Genomic DNA, 6,668 nt, shown 5'->3' with positions numbered 1-6,668 from the left:
TTTGCAGCCTCAAAACTGCAAAAGTGAAAGACTTTGCTTTGAAGAGAAAGTTACAGAGTATCGTGTTCCAGAATGGCATATTGGCAGCCTCACCAGGTTCCAGAATGCCAGTGGCATAGAGAATTTGTTCCTTAGAATCAAAGTCAGAGTGCCCAGTGATCCAGGCACACAACACCTACAGCCAGGGGAGAGCAAAAGCCTGCCTACTGCTCCAGGGGGCAGCAGACCTTGGCATCTTCCACATGGTGCTGATTTTAGGTGCATGCAGAATACTAGAGATATGGGGTTGAAAATGGTTCTACCTCAATTACAGACAGCCTGGGGTGATGGAGACCACTATGAAGCCGCCCTGGGCAGGACTTAAATTAACCAATGGACTTTCCATGTTTACTTGTGAGTCTCTCCAAGGCCTAGGCTCTTTGCCTGGAGATGGGTGGTGGACTCATAATAAGTGAACTTCTGTGAGTCACTAATCCCTACTAAGGCCTGTAATGGCTGATGAAGCCAGAAAGCCTCAAAGGATAAGACAAGATCACAGCCAAGGACACCTGCATCTGATCCCAACTAGATAAAGACTATAGCTTCAGGCATCTCACTCCTGGGTGAATTAACTTAATACCTTACCTGGAGAAGTCCTTGAGTGGTTCTGCCCTTCTTGTGTATTTCATTCCCTTTTTTTGATAACTAAGTTAACACAGGCCATGGGGGCTGGAGGGGAAAAAAGATAACTGGCTCCTGAACAGAGACATATAGTCCTTGGACTGGAAATTTTTAGCCTGAAGGAGTAAGTCTACTGTTGTGGTTGATACACTGTGTCAATTTGAGGAGTCCAGGGGCTTGGCTAAGTGACTCAGCAGTTCTATATCCTGAGCCTTTGCAAGAGGAGAGCACAGAGATGGTGTGGGTCTTGATGGATAGCTGGCATACAATATAAGGAGGGAAAAGAGGCTTGTTCCCTGCCCTTTTTGCTCTTGCTGCTTTTGTTGTCTTCTGCCACCAGGAACTGTTGCTCTCTCTCATGTGCCACCTTGCCTTACAGCCAGTTGAGTGTGGACTGAAACCTCCACAAACTGTGAGCAAAATAAACATTTTCTTCCTTAGTTTTGGGTATGGGGTATTTTGTCCAGGCAACAAGAGAAAAGTAACCAAGACATCTACCTAGAGTGGAAAGTGTGGGAGATGGAGCAGGCTTTCTCAGGATGAAAACTGGTCCAGGGATACCTGTAGTAAGGAGGGAATAGGAACATTCCACAAGGAATAGGGTAAGTCTCTCTGCTGTGAACAAACCATTTTTAACCAGAAGCAAAACGGGCCAAAAATTTTGAACCAAAGAACAAAGATGCATAAAGCTGCTTTTAGGTATGCTTAAATGCTCAGGGGCTCATGTGCCCAAAAAAGACCTAACAAAAATGTTATAAGAGGTAATCACATATAATTCATGGTTTCCTCAGATAGGTCCTGTAGATATTGACAATTGGAAAAGAGCTGGAAAAAGTCTTTAAGAGGCACATAGTACAGGAAAACTCATTTCTCCTGAGACATTTTCACTGGAAATCTAGTTCACTCAGTTGTAAGTCTGCTGCAGAGCTTACAGTCAAAAGCCTCTGACTCAGATATAGAGGAAACAAAAGATCACCCAGCAGAGAAACTTAGGCAGGAGCAGGAGCCTTTCAAAAGAACATCCCACATGGCTCTATGTAGAAATTTGCAGACTTTAGAGGAACAAGCATCAGCAAAAGGAGAAATCATTGGCACCCCTGCTTACTTCACAGTTGGAACTCAGCAAAATGATCACAATGAAATTGTTTCTCATTTGCCTTTTGAAATTCAGATGCTGAAAACTCTCAAAGTGTTGTTCAAATTCTTCTTATAAGAGATCTCTACTAATTGACCTATAAAAAAAAAGTTCTGAGTAGTCTTGTTATGATTACAAACTTAAAAAATTATTGTAATTGGGCCAAAATAGATTTGAGTGCACTCTGACTTTATAAGCAAATTGCTGTGTGTGTGTTTTTATCTCTCTGTCTAATCTGTAAACAGCTGTTTTATCTGAGCTCAACAAATTTTTCTTCTTTCTGTATTTTTGAAGCATTTGTCTATAATTTAATTTGGCTTACAGGTAAATGTCATCTAAAATTAATAATATGCTTTCACCAAGGTTGCCAGTTGGTCAAAATGATGTCAAAATTAGCTTTATAAGTGTCATGCTTATTGTCATTTATGTATTATGACTTGAGAATCTCTCATTGTTCAAATTTAATGTGTCAAGTATTGAGATTCCATTTTCATGTGTTATCAAAATTTTATTAAGATAATTAAACAAAAATAGGGTGAGGAGAAACAATTGGGCAGGACTCCAATTAATAAATAAAGAAGCAGCTGCCTGCAGAGTCCAGCCACAGGCAGGAGATAGGAGCAGCTGCTGCCTACCATTGATCATGAAGGACAGGGAACAGGCTCAGGGAAACTCAGGGAGGTTTGCATATCACATTCCTGCTTTTCAGCTCAGCATTTCTGTCTCACTGTCTTTGAGAACTGTTGTCAGGCTGGGTCATGAATCATGGGCCAAGGCTCAGCAGCACCTTCAGAGTGGAGCATGGACAACAGCATGGGACAGTGAGCTCAGGGCCCACGGCCTCTGTCTCTCCGTGAAACTCTCCTCCACACAATGGCAGGTCAGGTGACACGCTGGGCAACAGGGGCACCTAAGTGCAGCTTGGGTCACACCAGGCACACTGGCTGCGTGCAAGGTGACATCTTCTCAGGTGGGGTAGACCTTCACAGCAGGGTTTGTCTGTTGCTCCTGTGTTATGGTCACTCTGAAGCAAGAGTAGCAGCTGCATGAAGAGCTGTTTGACACTCCCTTCACACTCCTGGCATTTCTCCAGAGCATGGAGGCTTCACAGAGAGGCACTGAAGTGCACCTAGAGGATGAGGGTGCACTTGTGGAGTTGGGGGTTTGTCCTTTCAGGACTCATTCTGATTCCATGATGTTACAGGGTTTGGGGGTGCTGGAGTCTCCGTCTGGATGTAGTCTCCAGGTTCTATCTCTCCTCAGCAAAGAATGGGTCAAGACAAGTGCAAATGGCAGCAAGGTTTTATTAAAGGTAGCAAAAAGAAACAGGCTCTGCACAGGGAGATTGGGCCAAGTAAAAGTAGGAAAAGGCGTATGTACTGCATGCTACGGGCTGGCCATCCATGCAAGAGAGAACACAATGACCAAAACTCAATGGTAAATGTAATTTTGTATCACCCGCTCCTCAAACTAAGGCCAAGTCTTGGCCAACCTATCAAAATCCTGCTTCATTTCTAACAAAAAGTCCATGAGTAGGGCTTTGGGAACTGTCCTGTGCATGTGTCCTGGGATTTTACAATTAAGAGGTCACACCTACTTCCCCAGCCAGCTTTGCTAGGCCCTAATCTCCTGGCTCATTTCCCTGAGAGCCACCTGGCCCAATAATTCTTTATGGGGTGCTGATGGAGTGCAGCTCTCTGGTCTCTAGAGCTTCTTCTTCCAGCTGAAAGGAGCTGTAGAGCCTCTGTACTGGGGAATATATGTTCTCCAAGTACGGTGTGGTATTGGCACTCAGTGGCTAGGTTGAAGGAAAACACCTGTCAGAAGACAATGGGAAAAGAATTAGCGAACTTTACTATTATGTTGTGGATGTAGAATGCAACTATGAGGAGCAGGTCAGATTTTCCTGCCACTTGTGCAGGAGAAAGTAAGGCCAAGAGGGAGGTTAGGTAAATTATTAAGAGCCACAGAGCCAGAGCTGTAGCAAGGTGACCCACATCCTGCATCAGATTAAAAATGGGAGCTGTAACACAGGTGCTCAGCTGTGCTGAGTTGGGGTCATTAATGACTCTACGTATCTGCACCAGAGCAATACTGGAGTCTTGCTTTTGGAAGCAGAGCTTCAGATCTTCTACAAGTTCTCAGGAATAGCTTTCTTCTTAGTACTGTAAAATTCTAGTGACCATTTCCCATGTAGAATTTTTACAGCTTCTCATCTCATGCCTTGAGGAAGGACCACAATGGCTCCTCAAGAATGGGGAATAAGGCTGGGGTCTTGAGGGGCTGTAGGGCTGCCCTTCTTCCCTCCCCATCAGCCTTTTGATTTCCCAAACAGACTTCAGACATGCTTCTTTGGAATCCCTTATAGTGCATGACTGAGACCTGCTTGAGAACAGGGACTGCCTCTAGGAGTTGCAGAATCTCCTGCTTGTGCTTTACAGATGATTGCTTATTAGCAAGCTCCTCCTTTCCAGATTGCTGCATGGGCTTGTAGCACTGGAAGGGCATAGTGGGACTTTCTAGAGATATGCACCTTCCTTTCTTTTGCTAATACAAATGCCTGAGTAAGAACTATGAGCTCCATGTTTTGAGCAGAGGTCCCTTAGCGAAAAAGATTTTGCTTCTGTGACCTGTTGTGAAGCGACACCTGCTAACCGTCCTTTCAATGTCCTTCTTGGACAAAGCTGCTTTTTTTGAGACAGGGTCTCACTATATAGTTCAGACTCCCCTTGTACTCACTGTGCTCACAATGGCCTCCAACTCATAGCAGTTCTTCTACCTCACCCTCTCGGTGCTGGGATGGCAGGTGTGTGCCACCAGGCCCCCTGGACAAAGCTCCTTTCATCAGTGAAACACATCTGCAGGGTCTTGTCGGAGCAGGTTACTGATGTTTTGTCCACTTGCATAGGTCTAAGAGATTACTTGTTCACAAGAATGATGAACTCCCAAAAATTTCACATGAAGACTTGTAGGTTTAAGAAACCAAATTCAATAGTGTAGCTGGATACAAAGTAAACACTCAGAAATCAATAGCATTCCTGTACACAAGTAACAAAGACACTGAGAGAAAATTTAAGGAAACCACACCTTTCACAATAGCATCCAAAAAAAATGAAATACTTAGAATCAGTCTAACAAAGGATGTAAAAGATCTATACAGTGAAAATTATGGCACTCTGAAAAGAGTTTAAAGAGGATTACAGAGAATAGAAAGATATTCCTTGCTTGTGGATAGGAAGAAACAACATTCTAAAAATGGCCATACTCCCAAAACTGTTGGATTCAAGGCAACAGTTCAAGGCAATCTCAATTAAAATATCATTAGTATATCTCACAGACCTAGAGAAAACATTTCTAAAATTCATCTGGAACCAGAAGAGGTCTACAATAGCACAAGTAATCCTGAGCAACCAGGGAAGGGCAAGAGGAATCACAATCCCTGACTTGAAATTATATTACAAAACTACTGTGATAAAATCAGCATGCTACTGGCAAAAAACAGACCTGAGGATCAGTCAAATTAGAAGATGCAGGCACAACTACAAACACACTCAGTCACCTTATTTTTGGCAAAGGGGTCAAACAAGTTCACAGGAAGAAAGATAACCTCTTTAATAAATGTTGCTGGAAAAACTGGCTTTCCACATCCCAAAGACTAAAAGTAGACCCAAGTCTATCACGATGCAATAAACTAAAGTCAAAATGGATCAAAGATCTAAATACTAAAACAGAAACACAAAATCTACTGGAAGAGAAAGTACGTAGAAATATTGAAGACATAGATGTAGGTAGAAAATTTTTGAACAAAACCCAAACTGCATGGGAAATACTTCAAAGGATCGACAACTGGGATCTCATCTTATTAAAAAGTTTCTGCACATCAAGAAAATCACCAAAAGAGTTAAAAGAAAAGCCACAGAGTGGGAAAAAATTTTAACCAACTATCCCTCAGACACACAACTTCTATCTAGTACATACAAAGAATTGAAAAAAACAGCCCCAAATCCAAAGGCCCAATCCAAAAATGGGCATCTGAAATGAATACACACTTCTTAGATGATGAAATATAAATGGCAAATAAATATATGACAAAATGTCCAACATCACTGGTCATCCCAGAAATGCAAATTAAAACAACACAGATTCTATGTCACCCCAGAACAGATAGCCATCATCAAGAAGTCAACCAATAACAAATGTTGGAGGGGCTGTGGGGGAAAGTAATCCTTCTCCACCATGGGTGTGAATGTGGATTGGTACAACCACTATGGAAATCAATGTGGAGATTCCTCAAAAAACTAGGATTAGAGGTTCCATTCAACCCAGCTATTCCCCTTCTAGATATTTTTCCAGAAGAACAGAAAACATCATACTACAGTGATATGTATTTACCCCGTGTTTATAGCAGCACAATTTGTCACACCTAAATTGAAACAACCCAAATGAGAAACAACCAAAATGCCCATCAACTGAGGAATGGATAAAACAGCTTTAGTATTTTTATACAATGGAGTACTAGTCAGGTATATAAAAAAAAAGATAAAGTGAAGGCTTTTATCGGTAAATGAATGCAACTAGAGATCATACTCAAAAGTGAAATAAATCAGACCCACATGTGTAAACATCATATTGTCTCACTAGTGTAAGAACCTGGAGGAGTGAATAAAATTAGAAAGATACAATAGATACTGTGAAGGGAAAGAAACTGCTCAAAGGGAAGGAACAACTGGGACGAGGGAAAGAAGAAGGAAAAAAAAAGAAAGACGGAAGGGAGAAATACACACACACACACAGTGTAGCAGGGATGATTGTACTGCTGATTTCTACTGGTCTATTGAAAGGAACAGTTAATGCAAAAAATTTTATTTTTTCT

The sequence above is a fragment of the Chinchilla lanigera genome, unplaced genomic scaffold (assembly GCF_000276665.1).
Source record: "Chinchilla lanigera isolate Chin_1 unplaced genomic scaffold, ChiLan1.0 scaffold00007, whole genome shotgun sequence".
NCBI lineage: Eukaryota > Metazoa > Chordata > Mammalia > Rodentia > Chinchillidae > Chinchilla > Chinchilla lanigera.
The sequence above is the reverse complement of the archived record's forward strand: the minus strand, read 5'-3'. Positions refer to the sequence as shown.